We start from the raw sequence: 23,426 nt of genomic DNA on the forward strand, positions 1-23,426 counted from the left end.
TGCTACCCTGAACCCCTAACAACCCCACCCACATATCTGTTTTTAATCAGTACTTTGATGAGGGCTCTCCATACAGACACACGCTTTCTATTGACCATACTTCTCTCTCTCCAGAACCCAGATACCCTGGAAGAGGGATTGTGTGGGGAGGTGTAGAGAACAGGGAGAATCCAGGTCAGTGACCTCTGCACCCACACTCCTGTCTCCTCTCATGAGGCCAAACTTCCCTCATCTCAGCTTTTTCCAGGCACCCAGGGCTCTCTCTCCCCATTACGTTCCTTAGAAACACCCATGAGTACAGATTCATTTGTGTCCACTTCCTGCGCCTAGAAAAACTCACCTTCTATACCTCTCCCTGACCAAAGTATGTATTCCATATAAAATGCTGGCTCATGAATATCAGCATCAGTGTTTTAGAGTGAAGACAAAGGAACATTAAAGCAGGAGAGGCTGTGGGCTCCCTCTAGTCCAGCTGCTTTTGGAAGCTTTCTGTCCATCACTCAAGTCTGCCGGGTCTAAACCAAAACTGCAGATAAGTTCAGCCCCTCTTTCCCAGGGCTCTTGGACCCCATGCATTGCCCCTGGACATGCCTCTGAGTCCTTTCTGAAGCTGCTCAGCTGTTCATCAGACGCTCTGTGCCAGCCAGGAGTGACCCTGCTGTGACATGCCCACGTGCATGAGCGGTTGGTTGGCTGCAGCCGAACTTCACCACTTGTGTTGGCCAGTTCTCATCCTGACGTGGTTCAAGAGACTGTGTTCCATGAAGGAAATAAAGTTCATGACTTTCGGACTTTTCTGGGCTTGGATATGCTGTGAACTCTGGGTACACTTGATGAGAATGAAAGGAAGCACAAGGAGAAAGAAAAGAAAGGGGAAGAGAGCGATTTGGACCGTGAGTTACTGCAGGTCTTGGACCAGCCAGAGAGCAGCAGGGGGCCAGGCATGGGAGGTCAGGGAAACAAGCTGCCACAGAAGAGGATCTAAAGAACACAGACAGACACGAACACAAGAGTCACTTCTCAGCTTTGCCATTCCCTATTCTGCTCCTCCCAGAGGCTGAAATCACACCTTTTACCTGTGTCCGCCCTCCCTTAAGTTCCAACATGCAAGCGTGCGTGCTAAGTCGCTTCAGTCACGTCCGATTCTGTACGACCCTATGGACGGTAGCCCACCAGGCTCCTCTGTCCATGGGATTCTCCAGGCAAGAGTACTAGAGTAGATGGCCATGCCCTTCACCAGGGGATCTTCCCAACCCAGGGATTGAACTGCGTCTCTTACGTCTCCTGCAGGCGGGTTCTTTACCACTAGCACCAAAGTTCCAACACACACCCTAGAAACTCGTATGAGCACAGCTTCACTTACGTCAACTTCCTGAACTAGGAAGATTCCCCTTCTGTACTTCTCCCTGAACACAACGGGTATTCTGCATAAAATTCTGGTTCATGAATAACAGCATCAGTGGTTTACAGTGAAGATGAAGGAACATTAAAGTAGGAGAGGCTATCAGGACCTTCCCACCTACACCCTTCCCCACTCACCTGCTGATGGTGGGTAGGAGGGTGGATGAATGAGATGCAAAAGCCAAATGCAGATTACACAAGAAGCTTTCCCCTCCTCTTTCCTGCTGGTCTAAAGTCACTACATTTCTAGTTGCTTGGCCCTTCTTGCAAGAGCAGGCTCCAGATTCACCACCCCTACCAACAGCATGGACTTCCCCAGTGGCTCAGCCCTAAAGAATCCACCTGCAGTGGTGGGTGGGGAAGATCCCCTGGAGGAGGGCATGGCAACACACTCCAGTATTCTTGCCTGGAGAATCCCACAGACAGAGAAACCTGGTGGGCTACAGTCCATAGGGTCACACAGAGTCAGACGCGACTGAAATGACTGAGCGTGCATGCCCACACCAAGAGCATGGGCTTCCCTGGTGGCTCAGTGGTAAAGAATCCACCTGCCAATGCAGTAGATGAGGGTTCCATCCCTAGTCAGGAAGATGCCCTGCAGAAAGAAATGGCAACCCACTCCAGTACTTCTGCCTGGGAAATCCCATGGACAGAGAAGCCTGGTGGGCTATAGTCCGTGAGGTCACAAAAGAGTCAGACCACAACTTAGCAACGAAACAACAACCACGAGCATATTTTTAAACCTGAAGTTGGTAGGCACGTCTGACATGGTGCCTGTTATTGAGTGTTCGAAGGAACAAAGTATCTTCAGGACCTTTGTCCACCATGTCCTTGTTCCAAGATGGCTCTGCCAATAACCACAGCATCAATTCCACTTTTTATGTTTTTGATAGTAAAATACATATATTTGCATTGTTTTAAGTTTAAAATGCAAAAGAAAAACATTAACAAAAGAAAACAAAAATCATCCATGAGCCCAACTCCAGAGATACCCTATTCTTAACTTGTTGTGTGTTCCTGCTCCGTTTTCTTCTATTCATTTGGAAAATTTGGAATGTAACAAGGGATGTTCTATACATACAGCTTTGTGTCTACAAAGCCTCAACTCAGAGCTCAGTACAAATGGGGATTAGAGCTAACATTTGCGCTACTTGACAAGTCACATTTAGATCCTTTAATCACAGCAGAGGCCCTGGCATTCCACTAACTTTATCAGGCATGTATGAGATTTTGGACAGCACCCTAATGAGCCGTAATGCTCTGAAGAGCATTCTTTTCTTATCTTGGTTGTTGAGCAGGAGGTCCTAGGGTGCAGAACAATGTAAAAGTCCACGGACATTTTCAGCGTTTGAAACCAGCACATAAAGCACTGAAGTGCTTTTGAGAACAAGACCAATAACTTATAAGGTTCAATGATTGGTGCCATATCAAGTATTCATTGTTTAACATTTCTGTGTTCTTTGGGGGGGAAAAGCTACATTATGATGGAAAGCAAAGATTGTTTCACTCAAAATTCACTGAAAAACGTCAGATTCAGGATCAACTGGTTCTGTGTTAGACAACTATGGAAACTATAGAAAAATTGTCTTAGAAAAACTGTTGAGGACATATTAGAAATCATACTATGATGATATTTCACATACATATCACTTTGATTTAACAATTTCTTAAACTGTCCCCAAAATGCCTTTTTAGAGTTGGTTTGTAAAGAACATCTTAATAACAAACTAAATTTAGGCCAACAGCCTAACTCTAACTTCCCAAACATTTCATGAGTTATTATAGTCAATTATATCATCTCCAATCAAGAGGACATTTTAATTTGTTCATACAAGAAACTGATTGTACCCAGTTAACTCAACTGAAGAAAAAAAAAAAAAAGTGATGCAAGCCCAAAGAAAGCAAAGGAAATGGAGAGCAACCTTTCTGTAAAGAGTGAAGAACATCTTTTCTCCTTTCAATAGAAAATGAGTAATTCCTACTAAGGTTACCAGCATCGTCAGGAGGAGAAAAGTTTTCCTCGTCTTTCTGTCTTGGCTGTCTTAAGCTTGAACTCTAAGGACACTTACTAGAAGGTTCTATGGAGGTGTTACAAAAATGGCCACAGCAATATATTGACAGCCCTTGGAGTAGGCGGAGAGTTGTTCACTGTTCATTTCAGAATTGTGTCTGACTCTTTGTGACCCTATGGATTGTAGCCTGCCAGGTCCATGGGATTTCTTAGGCAAGAATACTGGAGCACGTTGCCATTTCCTTCTCCAGGGGATCTTCCTGACCCAGAGATTGAACCTGGGTTTCATGCATTGCAGGAGAATTCTTTACCACTGAGCCGCCTGGGAGAGAGGAGAGCAAAAAACTCTCATGAGACTGAGCTGTGACTTACGAGTTCAGAGAGCAGGCAAACAGAGAGGGATATACTTGTTTTGTTGTTACTGGAATATATATGTTGCTTGCACTCTCTTCTTTGTACAATTAGGTTACTGCCAGCTGTTCAGTGTGGTAATAACTTCCAGTAACAGTCTGTTTTCCACTGGCCAACTCACCTGGCACAGTCACAGGATGGCTCAGGACCAGAGATCATATCATAGTGTAAATAGGTCTCTCTGTGTCTCTCTGTGTCTATGGCGAGTGAAGGGAAACGGGGTTTCAAATAAACCTGAAGCAAGTTTGGGGAAACTCTTTCTAAATTTTAAAGCTCACGGTCGAACAAAACAGGAGAGAGAAGCCCTAAAATTTTACATTATCAGCAATAAGCTGTGAAGCCCAAAGAATTTTTTTTTGAACAATCAGTAAAAATGAAAAACAATTCCAATCAGCTTATGCCAGACAGACTGGATTATCTTTCTATGCTATCTAGAGAAAAATGACTCTAAAATCACTATCGTGTGAAGAGGCCACCAAAGAACACGCAGCTAAACATGTAGGGGCAAAGTATTTCAGAGATCTGTCAGGCAGTTAGTTTTTAAATGACCTTAATTTTCTGACTAATGTGCTGTTTCTGGTATTTTGTCTGTTTTTTAAAATGTGAAATTTACTGTCATTTCTGACATGTCTTTTCAATACCGAGTTTCTTAGAACTTTTTCTTTGTAAGTCTGTATTATATCTGCACCTTGTTTAGCTCCAATTTCTCACATTACAGCCTGGTCTCAGTTGGGCTATGGTAATGATGGGGGGAAGGGGTTAAAGACGGAGTTGAGGATTATGTCCGTATTTGGGTCGTCCTCTCCTGGGACCATGAAATGGTGGTAGCCAGAGATTTGTGATGTTCTCCAAGGAACATGAGAATCTTGGGCACAAAACTTGAGGCTGTGGGAGCCAGACATCCCTCCAACCTTGAAATATTAGCATTGTATTTTGTTAAATGTGCCTGCAGCTTTCCTGTTCTCCAAGTTACTGAAGCATTTGTTTAATCTGCAGCATGGAATAGCTGCATTCCCATGCTTGCCAAGAGCATTTAATCCAACTGGCTGTTTCTCAATCCATGTCAAATGCTCAGTTACAGTAAACAATATTTATATAATATGTCTAAAGGCCTATCTATTACTCTATATTGCAGAGTTATTTCTTAGAGTGCTGAGACTTCAGGAGGTCTGTGATTCCCTAAAATTGTATACAGAATTTAATGTGTGTCTGCATTTATAGCTTTCATCAGAGTCTCAAATTGGTCTATGACACATGAAAGTTAGTAATCATTAATCTACATTTCAAGTGCCACCAAGGAGGTGATACCAAAAATAAATAAATAACAATACTTCATACCTTCAAAATGTTAAAAAAAATTTTACACTAGAAAGTTTAAAATCCATTACTAAAGTAAGCTGGGCCAGCAGAAACATGTCATTGGCTTACATGAGAAATTATAAGAGCCCAATAAAACAAAGGAAGTTTTCAAATGTACTGTTAATTTCATCCCTCAGTGTATCATTGCTATGAACTGAATCGCGTCCCCCCACCTCCACATTCAAATGTTGACGTCTAACCTCCAGTGTGAAGGTTATTTGGAGATGGGCCTTTCAGAGCTCATAAGGATGGAAACCTCATGATGGGATTAGTGCCCTTAGGAAAGAATGTAAAAGAGAGCAATCACTCTCTCTCCACCCTGCAAGGACACAGCAAGAAGGTGGCCGTCTGCAAGCCGGGAAGAGAGTCTGCACCAGAGCCCAGCCAAGCTGTCACCTTGACATGGAACTTGCCAGCCTTCAGAACTGTGAGGAATACGTCTGTCATTTAAGCCACCCAGTCTAGGGTATTTTGCTACAGCAGCTCAAGCTAAGACAGTGAGTATGAGGCAAAGCTGACAGAAGAATTGTTCTTTCGTTTTAGTAGAGAGAGAGCTGGGCATCTCAGGAGATGTGATCATGAATCTATAGCTAATTGCTTCTTACCCTTTATATTAAAGATTAAACTTAGAATCAAATTTGCCATTGTACATTGCCATTGTAGTAAAGGTCCAGAACCTTCCCACACACACTTTGTGTATTAACTTTACGTCAAGACACCATTTACATTTCATACCATTCTTTTCCTTTTTCTCATCCACTAACTTGCCGTTTTATTATAGTTTGCTGTATGAATCTCTGCAAGGTGCCTCAAATGGTTTCAAAAACAAGTCAGGTTATAAGTAAGAATATAAATGAGGGCTTCTCTGGTGGTCCAGTGGTTAAGAATTCACCTGCCAAAGCAGAGGACACAGGTTGGATCAGGGAAGAATCTTTCCAGGTCAGGGAAGATTTCACATGCTGTGGGGTAACGGAGGCCGCATGCCACAACTACTGAGCCTGTGCTCTAGAGCCCAGAAGCCACAACTGCTGAAGCCTGTCCACTCTAGGGCCCGTGCTCCGCAACAAGAGAAACCCCGACAATGAGGAGCCCATGTAACACAATTAGAGAGTAGCCCCCACTCGCTGCAACTAGAGAAAGCCCTCACGCACCAACAAACACCCAGCACAGCCAAAAATAAATAAGATTAAAAACAAAATGAACCAAAAAAAGAATATAAATGAATAAATGAATGACATTTCCATTTTAAAATTAAAAATATAAATGTTCATAACTGCTTTGGAAATTATATGCAAATATTTCTTTGAAGAAACTATCTCAGCCATGCTCATAATTCCATGAGAATGATTTTCCTCTTCTAAGGGCCCTTAGTTTGAGGCTCATGGACCTTCTAAGGGTTCTGTGAACAGAACTCTGGGATTCTATACACTTAAATGGGGAAAACATACCTTCTGTTTCACTGAATTCTAACTGAAATTTAACAGTTCCTTCAAATATAAACACTGACAACAAACCACAGAAGTATTAACAGTGTCTGTGATTTTGTTTCCCATAGAAACCACAGGTGTTCTTGTCTCCAGCTTGCTTATTGCAGCTCTCTCCAAATATCACTTATGCTCCTCACCACCATTCAAATGTCACCAGACTTGCTGCTGGATTGTTATTTCATGCATTAATATAGAGGCACACATATTACTATATCACATATTTTTATTATTATATTTTTACATAACTGGTTTCTTTGTAATCCTTGTATTTTGTCTTATGCATTTAAAACCATTATTCTGAATAAGGGTCCATGTGTGTGAAGTGTGAAAGTCGCTCAGCAGTGTCTGACTCTTTGCAACTCCATGGACTGTAGCCTGCCAGGCTCCTCTGTCCATGGAATCTTCCAGGCCAGAATACTGGAGTGGGTAGCCCTTCCCTTCTCCAGGGGATCTTCCCAACCCAGGGATAGAACCCAGGTCTCCCACACTGCAGGTGGATTCTTTACCATCTGAGCCACCAGGGAAGCCCAAAATACTTTACCACTGTGCCACCCGGAATATCCCAGGTGAAGGGTCCATAGGTGTCTTCCAATTGCCATGGGTGTCCAGGGCATAGAAGAAATCAAAACTCTGATACACACAAATTGTTTAGGCAGCATTTTACAAAGTGTTTGCAAATATTTTACTGAGAGCTATACTATGCCTAGGAAATAGTGGTTTCTCTTAATTGGAGAACTAAGGCATCTTCTTTTAAATAAAAGGGAATATTAGAAGCTTCACGAGTCTCACAGACATCTTGACATTAAAGGTCACCATCAGCCCCGACATAATAAATCCATTTCTTAAGTCTGTACTTATAACTTCTGAAAAGACATTTAACAGCTTTGTGAAACTTTGGGTCAGCATTTCTCTGACAGAAAGAGAAAAAAACTGACATTTAAAACATCTCTTAAGAATCAGTACTGTGTGAAGACTCATTATACACTTGGCAAATTATCTAAGCCCCTCCCTTTTTTTTTCCCTTGTGAGTCAGCCTTCTTTTGAATTTTTATCAGATACTTTGGCACTTTTAGCACAACTAGAGTAGGACAAGAATAAGGAACTAAAACAAAAGGTTGTCAGTATGATTGCTCAACACACACTTGAAAATTAGTTACTGCTGTGACATTGTGTGAGTGTGTATACATGTGGTGACACCACTCCACAAAGGCCATGGGCAAGGGGCTTTGTTCCTACTTTCCAATTTCATTGGTGGAAGATCAGGAGAGGGACAAGGACTGACTGGGGATATTTACTCTCATCCCCCATGGACAGAGGAGCCTAGTGGACTGCTGTCCATGGGATTGCACAGAGTCAGACACAACTGAAGCCACTTAGCATGCATGCATGCATTGGAGGAGGAAATGGCAACCCACTCCAGTATTCTTGCCTGGAGAATCCCGGGGACAGAGGGGCCTGGTGGGTTGCCATCTATGGGGTCGCACAGAGTCGGACACGACTGAAGCGACTTAGCAGCAGCAGCAGCAGCCACTACTCCATGTGGTAACTACAGCGATAAGTGGGAAGTGAGGCAGCATGGTGGGTCCCTGCCAAGGTGGAGTTTATCCTCTCAGTCTCTCTTTCTTTCAGGCCAACAGGAGGTTATTAACGTTGGGCCACCTGCCCCTATGCCAGTGAAAGCTGTAGCTGGAAATCAAAGTTCATAGTTAAATGATAAGGTACTAGCTCCTCTCAGTATACATCACTTTGCATAGCTAGTAAGTTTTCAGATGGCTGATTTCTTACCTTTTAAGCAATGACACTTTTTTTCATGTTAGTTATTTTACACAACTGAATGTATTATGAATGCACTATATACCTCTTATGCACTTAGAAAAGTAGCCTGTAGTTTAATCTTCTATTAATGACTCTGGGTCAACATTAAAAATATCTGCTTTCTTCAGTCTTGAGAAAGAAGAATGGAGTTGGAGGAATCAACCTTCCTGACTTCAGACTATACTACAAAGCTACAGTCATCAAGACAGTATGGTACTGGCACAAAAACAGAAATATAGACCAATGGAACAAGACAGAGAGCCCAGAGATAAACCCATGCACCTGCGGGTACCTTACTTTTGACAAAGGAGGCAAGAATATATGATGGGGCAAAAACAGCTCTTCAATAAGTGGTGCTGGGGAAACTGGACAGCTACATGTAAACTAATGAAATTATAACACTTCCTTAATGCCATACACTCATTATCAATTAAAGACCTAAATGTAAGACCAGAAACTATAAAACTCCTAGAGGAAAACATAGGCAGAACACTCAAAGATATAAATCAAAGGAAGATCCTCTATGACCCAGTTCCTAGAGTAATAGAAATAAAAATGAAAATAAACAAGTGGAACTAATTAAACTTAAAAGCTTTTGCACAGCAAAGGAAACTACAAAGAAGGTGAAAAGACAACACTCAGAATGGGAGAAAATCATAGCAAAGGAAACAACTGACAAAGAATTAAATTCCAAAATATACTAGCCACTCATACAACTCAATATCAGAAAAACAAACAACCCAATCAAAAAGTGGGAGAAAGACTTAAACAAGCATTTCTCCAAAGAAGATGTACAGATGTCTAACAAACATGAAAAGATGCTCAACATCGCTCATTATTAGAGAAATGCAAATCAAAACTACAGTGAGATACCACATCACACCAGTCACAATGGCCATCATCAAAAAGTCTACAAACAATAAATGCTGGAGAAGGTGTGGAGAAAAGGGAACCCTCTTGCATTGTTGGTGGGAATGCAAATTGATACAGCTATTATAGAAGATGGTATGGAGATTCATTAAAAAACTAGGAATAAAACCACCATATGACCCAACAATCCCACTCCTAGGCATATACCCTGAGGAAGCCAAAATTGAAAAAGACACATGTACCCCAATGTTCACTGCAGCACTATTTACAATAGCTAGGACATGGAAACAACCCAAATGTCCATCACCAGAGGAATGGATAAAGAAGTTGTGGTACATATACACAATGGAATGCTATTCAGCCAGTGGTCAGTTCTAATGAGGTAGATGAACCTAAAGCCTATTACACAGAGTGCAGTAAGTCAGAAAGAGAAAGATAAATATCATATACTAATGCATATATATGGAATCTAGAAAGATGGCACTGATGAATTTATTTGCAGGGCAGCAATGGAGAAACAGACATAGAGAACAGACTTATGAACATGGGGAGAGGGGAGGAGAGGGTGAGGTGTATGGAGAGAGTAACATGGAAACGTACATTACCATATGTAAAATAGCCAAAGGGAATTTGCCCTATGACTCAGGAACTCAAACAGCGGCTCTGTAACAATCCAGAGGGGTGGGGTGGGGAGGGAGATGGGAAGGAAGTTCAAGAGGGAGGGGACATATATACACCTATGGCTGATTAGGGTCAATATTTAACAGAAAATAACAAAATTCTGTAAAACAATATCCTTCAATTAAAAAATAAATTAAAATTTTAAAAAAAAATCTGCTTTCTTGCATGGGCATATTAAAAGGTGTGACTTAACAATGCCACCTGCCCTGTCAGTAAACAAAGGATGCTGCAGCCATCAAGCCATCACATTGCTGCCTCCGCTACAGGGCGCTCTGAGGGAACTCAGCATGGAAACAGCAACTGCTACAGCTGCCCCCAGTGGTGTGGGAGATGAAACGCTGGATGAAAAAGCACAGGATACTGGCCCTAGATAGCTGAGGTGCACATCAAAGGAATATTTCAGTGAGCCCAGACTCCTGCATCTCCCCATACATAGAAAAGCACTAAATTCATTAACTTGAGATACCTGGTTTTCTTTAACTCTCAGTAGTCTTTTGATGGTCCAATTACCTAGTCTTTGTTGTAAAAAACTCCTATATATCCTGGCTCCCCCTTTGTCTCTTAGGAGCAGTCCCTCAGAGTGATCTGAGAGTCCTGTCCCCTGGGCTTGAAGTCCTCAGAATGTCCACTGAATGAAACATAATTCTCAATTTTTAGGGGGTTAATTTTTTTTCAGTCAACAAAGGGGAATTCCTAGGATCCATTGAGGGTCTTTGACCATAATTTGAATTGATGCTGAGATCTCTGAATTCTTATAGCTGCTTTTTATATTGTTTTTATATTTTTGTCTAATTCTTTCACGTCAGACATTATTTCTCCCTGTTTCCAATAGTACCAATGAAAAATTTCTTGTATGTTCCAATAGATTTGGAAAGCAGATATGCAATAAGAAAGAGATTGAGGGCTTCAGGTCATTTTGAATGGAATAAAAACTATAGTGCATGGGCTTTATTATTTGTTGTTTATGATATCTATTTGAGTATTCACAGTTCTACTGATTTGCTGATTTCTGCTGAATGCTGAATGTATGAGGTTTTGGTATAGATAATTTCCAAATAAATGAGATTCATCTACACTTGGTTTTCAGTGTCAAACATTCAGAGAGGCCACCTTGCTCTCATAGGCATATCTATATACCAGCTCAAAGAAATGCTTATCACAGGTTTTGGCTGATAGCAAGCCTCTGTCATTGAGTTAAACATCTCCTGCATCTAGTTACTGAAATATTTCCAGACCTTGACTGCACAAACTGTGGGTCCTGCTGTCAGAAATCTCTGAGTCACACATGTATTTTCACAGAGGCAGCAAAACTCAGTCTTCCCACTTCCTCTTTCACCCATGCTTAATTTGTCTCATTTAGTTGTAACCACCCCACATGGTAGAAGGACTGTGGACACACACTGAAATCCTGCTTCTGCTTCCAACTAGCTGTGTGGGACTTTGCGGAAACTAATGTTCTGATCATGTCTCAATTTCTTCATCTATTAAGTGATTATAATTTAGGACCTGGGGCATTTGAGAAGACAAAGTGACACAATTCCCATGAATTTGCCCAGTTGGTCTCAGGCACTTAGTTGATGATTAATGATGGTTTCCCCTCTTTTCCCACATTCCTTTATGTTTCTATTTGTTGACTCTGCAATACCCAACTATATAGATCGCCTTCAAAACATACAGTTATCATCTGGAGTCAGCGCTGACCAACAGCCCAACAGCTTTAGTCATTCTGCATAAGTCCCCACAGGGTTTAGATGCAGCTGTGTGGCAGCACTGTCACATTGCCTTAGGAGCATATTCAAGTCCATATCCAAGTCTGTCAGCCCTCAGCCCAGGTTTTTACTGATGAAAAGGTCTGCACTGTATTTATCTTTTCCTTCCCCCCTCTCAGCCCATCACCTAGGAATTTGTGCATGCTAAGTCGCTTCAGACGTGTCTGACTCTTTGCGACCCTGTGAACCACAGCCCACCAGGCTTCTCGGTCCATGGGATTCTCTGGGCAAGAATACTGGAGTGGGTTTCTGTGCCCTCCTCCAGGGGACCTTCCAAACACAGGAATCAAACCTACAGCTCTTACGTCTGTCTCCACTGGCAGGCAGGTTTACCAGTAACACCACTGGGAGCAAACACTGAACAAATTAAAAAAAAAAAAAGAACCATTTTGATACTTGAATGAGGTACTTCTTACATTAGGGCTTCCTGGCAGAGTAAGTCATTGGAACAGAAGCCAGAGATCCTGAAAAACAAGAGGCCAGGATGATCAGATCCATACACAGCCACCTACCGATGGCTCTCTGCTGACCTCCCAGTACCACCAATGGCTATAATATTAACCTGCGAACTCTCCCACCTATCTTCAAACTGGAAAAGGAAAAAAAATCCTCATTTGCATTTCTAGACAGAGGCAGTCTGTCTATGCCTAAAATAGTCTTTTGTTTTAAGTCATGAGAAAATTAACGAGAAGGCTGGTACTTCCGGGCTGTCTACTCAGCCCTTTCCATCTCGACACTGACCTAGACAGATGTCTTTCTTGGGAGAAAAAACCAGTTGCCCCTCAAGAGCTTGGTTCACCACCCTTGCTTCTCATTTTCTTGGGCTGCCTTGTCCTTCACCTACTACACCCACTCCTTAGTAATTCCTACCATACACGCTTCACCAAGCATTTTTCCATCTCCACAATCATCACCAGGCCCGTCTATCTTATTCTTCTCCCTGTATTTCTACCTTCTTCCTCTTTCTGCATCTATCCATCTTACACATAGGTATTAGAACGAGCTTTCACAAAAATTACATCTCACTAATTTTAAAAGAAATGAATAATAGTTCTCTATCACTAGCTTTTCCTTTCAACCAGTGAAACTACCTTCAACTTCCTTCTTCTCTGGTTCTACCCACTCGGGTATCTGATTCTAGGAAGCTCTCCATGACAGTCAAATTAACCTCATCAGTGCTTGTTTTCTCATTATTTAATAATGCTTCAGTATACATGGTGACTTTTGTCTAGAATCCCCTCCCATGCCTTCTCATCCAAACTCATTTCCTTAAATTCCTTAAAAATGTAACATTTTAGAGTTTAAAGAAATGACCTTGGGCTAGAGCCCAACAGTGCAATGCAATCCCCTTATTTCTTTGCAGTCAAGAAACCAAGACCAGAGACGATCTGTGACATCCTTCTGCAGAAAGATCTCAGCATCCACACCCTTACCCTACAGCTGCTCTCAGGAAAGCAGGTACATGGCAACGAAGAGGCAGAGGGATGAACACTCAGGAACACCTCCCAGTTCCAATTCTCAGCCCTGACTCTCACAATGAAAACATTTTATGAAGGACAAATCTGAAACTCAGGAAGGGCAAACACTGGGTTGGCTAAAGAGTTTATCTGAGTTTTCCAAAAAATGTTATAGGAACCCCCAAACTAACTTTTTGGCCAACCCAATAACTTATTTGCTCAAAGTCATGTAGATAGTCAATGCCAGACTCAGTTCTCAGACCTCAGTATGTGTACCCCCAAATCTCACTTTATTTCTCTCTCTCCCTGCTCCCTCCACCTGTACACACTATATACAACCCACATTTGTGATTCTTCCCTTCTGTGTATGATCCATCATATAGGTGGTTCTATTAGTTTACTAGGGATGTCACAATAGAATACCACAGACTGGGAGGCTTAAACTACAGAAGTTTATTTTCTCAGGGTTGTTGAGGCTGAAGTGTAAGATCAAGATGTCACAGTTAGTTTAGGATTCACATTAACATTCCCACTTCAACTTAATTACCTCTTGAATGGCCCTATCTCTAAATACGGTCACACTCTGAGGCTCTAGGGGCTAGGTCTATAACATATGAATTCGGAGAGAACACCATTCTGTCCATAACAGGAGTCCAGAACTGTACCTTCTACTTCTGTTATCCTTAATCTCACTCCCCCACCAAGTAATCTCTTTCACCAAATTATGATAAGAGTAACACAAATTAGTATTTAGCAAGGTTTAGACTCTTTCGCAGATCTAAATTTAAAGTGAGAAAAACCTAGAAAAGTATTCACCATGTCTTTATTGCTATCTACATTCTGCCTTTTGCTTCAAACATTCATTAAAAACAGTGAGTAATAATTAATGTCTTCTAACAGCATTAAGCCCATCTATGCGCTAAGTACTACACTCATAGTGCATATACACTCATCACATACTGAGTTACTCTTCCCAAATTGCCCCTCTCACATGCACCCACTGACAAATATTACAACCAGCAAATAAAGAATTCTTGTAAGAATCCTACTGTTGAAAAGAAGAAAGGCACAGAGTTTCTTTGAAAACTGCCACTTAAGTGTAAATAGTTCTATAGAAGCTTCAGCAATTCTTAGGGGGAGAGGGAGAAAAATAAAAGACAGTGAATTGCAGAAAGAAATAAGAAAAAGATGAGAAGGGGCCAAAATCTATGAGGCACATGCTTATATTCCTGTCTGAAATATTTTAATGAGGACTTCAAATTTTTAATTTTACCACTTAATTCATCTTTTTTACCAAACTTATTCAGAAGTCAGCATTCCTTTCCAAAGCAGTTTTTATATACAACAAAGAATAAAGTATACTTCATATTAACTTCAGACTCCCTCAGAAAAGACATTAGTAAAAGAACTATAAATATACCAGCCCCTACTGCAATACAATGGAACGGTAATAGGCACTTATAATTTCCATAAAGCAGTAATACTTCTGAAGGTTCTAATTTGTTGCTAGTTTTACAGGAGAAGAATATTTTTCAACTTAAGATCAGTTACAATATTTGTAACTTAGGAACACGGGGCAGTCCATTAAAAATGAGTCACACACACCCAGTTCCTAACGGTGCCACCTACGGCAAGCCTGTCCACCACGGTGTCAACCAGCTCAAGTTTGCACGAAGCCTGCAGTCGGTTGCGGAGGAGCGTGCTGGCCGCCACTGTGGGGCCCTGAGAGTCCTGAATTCCTACTGGGTTGGTGAAGATTCTACATACAAATTCTTTGAGGTTATCCTCATTGATCCATCCCATAAAGCTACCAGAAGAAACCCTGACACCCAGTGGATCACCAAACCAGTCCACAAGCACAGAGAGATGCGGGGGCTGACGTCCGCAGGCAGAAAGAGCTGCGGCCTGGGCAAGGGCCGCAAGTTCCACCACACTATCGGTGGCTGTCGCTGTGCAGCTTGGAAAAGGCGCAATACTCTCCAGCTCCACCGCTATCGCTAATATAAGTAACGTTTGTAAAGTTCTTACCTGATAAAAAATTTAGGACGTTAAAAAAAAAAAATGAGTTACACAGTCTTCATAGTTCCCATTTCTCAAGTGTAAACAAGTACAATTATTTTTTTAAAAAAACAAGGAACTCCTTTACAAGTATGACAAGTCATCTTAGATGAGGAAAGTTCTGCAATAGGACATATGGGGAAGAAGGTTAATGCATGCTAAAACATTACTGTCTCTTCCAAATAATACGATTTACCAAAAAAAGAAAACTTAACCTTTATTAAACATTATGTATCTAGTGCTAGCTCCTTTCCATTTCCCCAAAATGTCTCTCAGATAGAGCTCTTCTCTGAGCTCTCTGCGTTAAACTACCCAGGACTCCAAATACCTCACAAATTTGTATTTATTTTGTGTGATCAACATTAATGTCTGCTCTACAGATATCAGTACGGAGGTCCCTCAGAAAACTAGAAATAGAACTACCGTATGAACCAGCAATTCCCCTTCTGGGTATTTATCCAAAAGAAATGAAAACATTAACTTGATAAAATACCTGCACCTCCATGTTCACTGCAGTATTCTTTACAATAGCCAAGACATGGAAACAACCTTCATGTCTACTGATGGATGAACGGATAAAGAAAACATGGTATACAGCTGTCCATCAGTATCCGAGGGGAACTGGTTCCAGGACCAGCCGAGGGAGGATATCAAAATCCCCAGATGTTCAAGTCTCCTAGTTAACTCTCTGTATACACCTCTCAGGTTCAACCAACCTTGGATCATGTAGTATTACATGTACTTATGGGAAAAAATCTGCACATTAAGTGGACTTGTGCAGCTAAACCCATGTTGTTTAAGGATCAACTGTGTGTGCATATGTGTGTGTGTGTGTATACACCCACACAACAGAATACTACTCAGCCATAAAAAAGAAAATTCTGCCATTTATGACAGCATGGATGGACTTAAACAGCATTTTGCCAAGTGAAATAAGTGAGAGAAAGAAAAATATTACGTGTTCTCACTCACACGTGGACTATTAAAAGAAACTCATTAAAAAAAACCCTCACAGATACAGAGAACATATTGGTGGTTGCCAGAGGTGAGGGAAGGAAGGGGAAGAGGGCAGCGAAGGCAGCACCAGTGGGAAGAGGGGGGAATGGGTGAAGGTGACCAAAAGGTACAAACCTCCATTTGTAACAAATTGTGATGTACTCATATGATAGAATAGGCAGCAACAAATGGAAATGAACTATTACCGATACATAAAACAGCAAAAATTAATCCCACACATAATAATACTGTGATGAACAAAAGAAGCCAGATTCCTAAGAGAACATGTCATTCGATGCCATTGACAAGAAGTTCTGGAACAGACAATACTAATCTACTGAGAAAGAAATCAGAGCCATGGTTGTCTCTGGGGAGAGAAGAAGATGCGGGATTGACTGTCTTGGAGCACAAGGGAAATACTCCGCATCTTGGTAACAGTGTGGGTTACATGAAAACATGCATCTGTTAAAACTCACAGAACTCTAACCCTTCTGAGCTGCACATTTCACTACATGGGGATGATACTTCCATCAAATAACCTAAAGCTCAGGAGATAATTAGACAATATTATTTTGATGAAATGAAAATTAAACCTGAAAACAAATAAAGTAATAAATTGGGGCAAATTCAGGGACTGCCCTGGCGGTCCAGTGGTTAAGACTTTTCTTTTCACTGTAGCGGGTTTGGGTTCAATCCCTGGTCAGGGAGCTAATAATATCCCACAAGCCTCACAGCCAAGAAACCAAAACATAAAACAGAAACAAGATAGTAACAACTGCAATAAAGACTTTAACATGGTCCACATTCAAAAAAAAAAAAAAATCCTTAGGGCTTCCCTGGTGGCTCAGTGATAAAGAATCCACCTGCCAATGCAAGAAACATGGGTTCAACCACTGATCCGTGAGGATCCCACATGCCACAGAGCGACTGAGCTCATGTGCCACAACTACTGAAGCCCGTGTGCTCGACAACCTGAGCTCCACCACGAGAGGTCACTGCAGTGAGAAGCCCAAGCACCACGACGAGAGAAGTAGCCCCTGCCCACGGCAACAAGAGAAGGCCGGAGCAGCAACGAAGCCCCAGCACAGCCAAAAATAAAAATAAATAAAATTATATTTTTTCATCTTAAAAAAATAAACAAAATTGGGCAAATTCATTTCACTCTTCCACTCCAAGGAGTGTAAACTCACCCACTCATTATGGGTGCAATGGAAGCCGCAATTCTGTTTTCATTTCTACTTTTCTATACAACATGCTTCTGAAATCAGTAATTACCTACCCCTGCCCCATTCTGGCCCATAAACCAAAGCCAACTTCATCATCCAGAACCTACAGAAATATGGAGATCTGTTCCAACAGATCCACTAGCTGTGTTAGCAGAACTCTCTGTCTCCAACAGAGTGCCTTCCAGGTAGACTGTCAGGGAAAAGGCTGAATCTATGATTTCTGCCTTATACACTGACTTTAGAAACTAACAGAGGATAAGCTATAAGTCCATAGTAATTTTTCCCATGTGAGTTAGTAAGTAATATACTCTAGATTCAAATACATAACTGAATTCCAATCATATGATTCTTAGCACTCTGGTTATAATTAAATGTACTGCCTGTAGTTGAAGTATTTTAAAATTCTCCCTAATCCTTTCTCTTCCCTCCCCCTCCCAAAACAACATGAACTATTTATAAAACTTTCTGTCTCTTCATTTGGTTTTACTTATCTGGACTCCTAAGCCATGCATGGTAAATTTCAGACCTATAATTTGTGGCTTCCTGCTTCCAAGATTTCTCCAGAGTCATTCTCATGTGACTGTTTTTCTAGTTAAATATTTACACATATACACGGGGTACACAGGCAGTTCCTATTTGACATGATTTAACAGCATCTACATCTGTTTCTCATCATAACATGACTGGAAAATGTGCCTGCTAAACATTTTTTAATATATTTGTGCAAAACATTGTTTCTAATCTCATCTTGAGACATTTCTGCATAAAGAAAACAGAAAAAAGATGTCCTGTCTCTGATTTCTTAATTCCCTTCCTCTGGCTTCAGGGTCCTCTCTTGCTACCAGTCATTACGTCCCAAGCTTAATCAAAGTCTGCATCATATCTTTTTTTATCAGTGAGTGAGAAGCACAAAATTAAGTTGAGATATGAAGGCAAAAATATCTTATTTAAGTTAAAAAGCCTCCCAAACAACAACTGGCTTCAGTGCTAACCCCAAGATTAGCAAGACTTCATCTGAATAAAGCCACTGATGATTCAAACGTGTCTGAAGCCTGTTTCATGTTCCTAGTCCACAACTTCAAGCATGAGTTTTCCAAATTAAAAAAAAAAAAAAAAGGCGAGAGAAAATTCTTGGCTTTCAAGAGGTAATCATTCCTAGGTCCCCCAAATTTCAAATCACAACACAAACATGTCTTCTAATTCTTCCCTGCTTTATTTTGAAAAGTCAAACATATTTTAAGTTCATACACTTTTCCAGAAATATAAGACACAGTTAAATCATGAGCGTATACTCTTTAGAACACTAAGTTAGAATAAATTGATCCTATCTGAGTATCATTCTATTGTTTTGGGTTTTAACCCAGAAATATTTCTCACTTTTATTCATGTATTATCATAAGCAATAACAAAGCAAAATAAAAAAGAATGAAAACAAAAACTCTTGAGTGCATTATAAATCCTGGAAGCAAACCTCAGTTCATATGTAGTCAAGAAGCAAAAATAAAAAGAATAACTGTTTTCGACGATTTGGGACTTATATTTCCGAATTGTGTCTAACTAAAGATCTTGATTTTTTTTTCTTTTCTTTTCCCTGATTGCCTTTTGGCCATTTCATAGCTCCTTTCACTCTGGAAAGAAAGTGACTGAATAAAAAAAAAGGAGATTTAAAAAAAAGAGAGAGATGAGACTAAAATGAGTATAATTGATCTCAACAGGCCTGAGGAAAAGCTTTATTTTCAAAAAGCCTGGAACATCCAGCTTAATAAAGCTTTTGGTGCATCTGAGAATTTAAATAATCCTTAATATTCTTAATTCCTGTCACACTGATTAAAAAGCCTAACAGTAGACATACTATTTTTAGACATTCTGTTAAGAAATAATATGAAAAGTTGCTCAAATCCAGAAATCACACTGTATACTCAGAGAAGCACCTCTTTAGGATATATTTCCTCAAACAAACAAATATATATATTTACATAGTATATGTTAATAAAATAATACATGTAAAACACATATATATAAGTGTTAGCTTTGGTTTGCCATTCTGACACTTTAAATAGCTATGCTAGCTTTAGAACAAGGTAAATAATTACTATATGTGAATAAATAAAACCTACAGATGATCCAACATTTTTATCCATGAACTTTCATTACATACTAGATAAATATTTTAGGAAAAAAGATACTACATACATTTAACTTTTTTTAACTTTTGGAGAATTAAAACATAATGAGGATCAAAACGACCCAAGAAGCCTTTTAAAACCTTCCAGGAAGTAGAGAAGGGAATATTTCCCAACTCTTTTAAAGAAGCCAGAAGAACTCGGATATGAGAAACTAACAGAGACATTATAAGAAAACAAAATTGTAGACCAATACTCCTCATGAACATAGATGTAAAAATTATTAATAAAATACTGACAAGTTGAATTCAGTTACATATAGAAAGTATATTATATTATGACTATGAGAAGTTTATCCCAGGCTTAACAATTGAAAAGCAATCAATATATATCACCATATAAACAGAATAATGGGAGAAAATCTCATGATCATCTCAATAGATGCAGAAAGTGTATGTACCAAAAACTCAGGCTCACATTGTGAAAAGATCAAGAACAAGGTGAGGGCAGAAACACTCTCATCACTTCTATTCACCATTGTACTCAAGAAGCTACCCAGCGCAATGGGGCAAGAAAAAATTTTAAACAAATTCTACAGAATGGAAGGGAAGAAGAAAAACTCTTCATTTGCGGATGGCATGAACATTTTGAAAGGAAATCCTATGGAAATTAAAACAAACAAAAAAGCTCTTAGAACTAACTGAATTAGCAACAGGTGGGATAGAAGGTAAATATAAAGTATAAATTTCTTATCTATGTTCTAACGATAAAAACTGGAAATGGGAATAAATTATAAACTAATACCATTTATAATAGCATCAAAAAATACAAAATGGGGGGGAGATTGGTTCAAGTCAGCAGAGTAGAAGGACGTGCACTCAAAATAGGGATAAATCTAACAAAAGATGTGAAAGCCTTAACAATAAAATGCAAAAAATATTGCGAGGAGAGTTAAAGATCTAAAGAAATGGAAAGATATTCTTTATCCAAGAGTCAGAAGACTCAATATTGTTAAGACATTAATTCTCCTTGAACTGATCTATCAATTCAAATCAAACCCAATCAAAATTCCAGCAGAATTTTTTTAACTCATAAACTGACTCTATTATTTTTATTAAACACAAAGGAGCTAAAATAGACAAAACAACTTTATAACAATAACAACAACGAGTTACACACCTAATTCTGGATTCGTCATAAAGCTAAAGTAATCAGAACAGTATAGTCTGACATGAAGAGAGGCAAATAGATCAATGGAAAAAAAGCAAAAAGTCCAAAAATAAATCTACAAATATATGGTCAATTGATTTTTGATAAAACTGCATAAGCAGCTCAGCAGAGAAAGCATAATCTTTTCAACAAATGGTGATGGAACAATTGAATATCTAGGTGCATAAAAGAAAAAAAACCCATATTTGATTCATATCTTTCTCTGTATACAAAATTGACTCAAAGTGAATCACAGACATAAATCTAAAACCTGAAAGTATAAAATTTGTAGAGGAAAAGATAGGAGATTTTATTAAAATAACTTCTATTTCTTGAAAGACATTTTTAAGAGAATAAAATGACAAACTATATGTGATGAAATGTTCACATCCAGACTATTTAAAGATCTCTCAAAACTCAAGAAAACAATCGAATTTAAAAAATGGGCAAAAGATGTGAACAGAAACTTCACAAAAGAAGACAGATGTCAACTAAGCATTTGAAAAGATGTTCAGTGCTGTTACTCATTAGGGAAATGAAAATTAGAAACACAGTGTTGCCCCTACATACCTAATAGAATGGCTAAAATTAAAAATATTGATCTCACTAGGCCTCGATATAGAAATGGAGCAAACAAAATGGTCATACATTACTGGTGAGAATATAAAATGGTCCAATCACTTTGGAAAACCAGTAGTTTCTTAAAAAGTTAAACATACACCAACTACAACTCAGCCATTCTACTCCTGGATATTTATCCAAGAGAAATGAAAGCATATGTATGTTCAAAGATATGTACACAAATGTATATAGCAGCTTTATTTGAAATAGCCAAACACCGGAAACAACCTAAATATACATCAATAAGTAAATAGATAAACAAAATTGTGGTATACCCATTCAATGAAATATTGAAAGTAAACAGTGAAAGTGTTGGTTGCCCAGTCGTGTCTGACTCTTTGCAGCTCCATGGACTGTAGCCCACCAGCCTCCTCTGTCCATGGGGATTCTCCAGGCAGGAATACTGAAGTGGGTAGCCATTCCCTTCTCCAGGGGATCTTCCTGACCCAGGGTTTGAACCCAGGTCTCCTGACTTGCAGGCAGATTCTTTACCGTCTGAGGCATCAGGGAAGACCACAATGGAATATTGTACCATTGTAAAAATAAATAAAATTGAATATCAATATATAGTAATAAGAGCAATGTCTCAAAATAAGTCAAACATAAAAGATACATAAAATTCTAGAAAATACAAAATAATCTATAATACAAAGCAGATCAGTGGTTACCTGAGGAAGTGGAAAATAAGGAAGGGCTGGTGAGAGGGATTATATTTCCTTGATTGTGATGATAGCTTCATTGGTGTCGATATATGTTAAAACTTATCAAACTGCACACTTTAAATTGTGTCATTTATTAAACATCAATCACACCTCAATAAAGGGCTTCCCAGGTAAAACAGTGGTAAGAATCTGCCTGCCAACACAGGAGACACAAGAGATGCAAGTTCAATCCCTGCAACAGGAAGATCCCCTGGAGAAGGAAATGGCAACCCACTCCGGTATTCTTGCCTGGAGAGTCCCGTGGACAGAGGAGCCTGGTGGGCTACAGTCCAGAGGGCCTCCAAGAGTCAGATGCAACTGAGCGACTGAGCACAGCACAGCACACGTACCTCAATAAAGCTGTTTTTTTTTCTAACATCAGCAGCAGCAGCAGCAGTATGAAATGAGTGTCCATAAATTTAAGAAATGGAAAGAAGTCCAGTGTAGCTAGGAACAGAATGAGTGAGAGGGAATTAAAAGGTAAAATCAGAGGTAAGCGGGGCCAGACCACATGTGTCTTTATAGGCTCAGTCTGTGTGAAATACATTCAAATGGAGGATTATAAACAGAGCAGTAACATGATCTCACTTATGTGAAATGCTCCTTGAGCCTTTTCCAGGGTATAATATAGTTGGAATCATATAGCATGTAATCTCAGATTGGCTTCTTTCACTTAGTAAAATTCACTTTAAGAATCCTCAATGTCTTTTCATGGCTTGATAGCTCATTTCTTTTCAGCACCAAATAATATTCCATTATCTGGATGAGCCACAGTTTATGCATCCATTCCTCTGTTAAAGATATCTTAGTTGATTCCAAGTTTTGGCAATTGTGAATAAGGTTGCTATAAACATGTATTCAGGTTTTTATATGGATATAAGTTTTCAACTCCTTCGGGTAAAATCCAAGGAGTGCAACTGAGGGATAATATAGTAAGAATATTTTAGTTTAGTAAAAAACTGACAAGCTGACTTCCAAAAATGGCTGTACATATTTTGCATTCTCATTGGCAATGTATGAGAATTCCTATTGCTCCACATCCTCACAGGCATTTGGTGGTGGCAGTGTTTTTGGATTTTGACCATTCAGACGGATGTGTAGACATATCTCGTTTTAATTTGCATTTCCCTAACAAGATACGATGTTGAGTATCTTCATACACATTTGTCATCTGTATCTTTGGTAAGGTATATGTTCAGATATTTTGTTCATTTTTTAATCACACTGTTTT

General features: G+C 39.7%; 1 protein-coding gene across 17 annotated transcripts in view; it reads right to left on the reverse strand.

Moving 5' to 3' along the window:
* The window catches only part of IPCEF1 (interaction protein for cytohesin exchange factors 1), a 204,801-nt gene that overhangs the window by 123,084 nt on the left and 58,291 nt on the right, over positions 1 to 23,426 (reverse strand). The window contains exons 1-2 of one of the 17 annotated variants that reach the window (XM_081530336.1): positions 1,540 to 2,062; positions 341 to 829 (exon numbers count right to left, since the gene is read on the reverse strand). The exons of 14 other annotated variants lie outside the window; for them this stretch is intronic. The gene's annotated coding sequence lies outside the window, so the exon portion shown is untranslated. Of the gene's footprint in view, positions 1 to 340; positions 982 to 1,539; positions 2,063 to 23,426 lie in introns of those variants that run through there. 2 more of the 17 variants (XM_081530342.1, XM_081530339.1) reach the window with 2 other exon arrangements.

This window comes from Giraffa tippelskirchi, chromosome 9 (genome assembly GCF_054371585.1).
Source record: "Giraffa tippelskirchi isolate mGirTip1 chromosome 9, T2T-mGirTip1v1.2.pri, whole genome shotgun sequence".
Taxonomy (NCBI): Eukaryota; Metazoa; Chordata; class Mammalia; order Artiodactyla; family Giraffidae; genus Giraffa; species Giraffa tippelskirchi.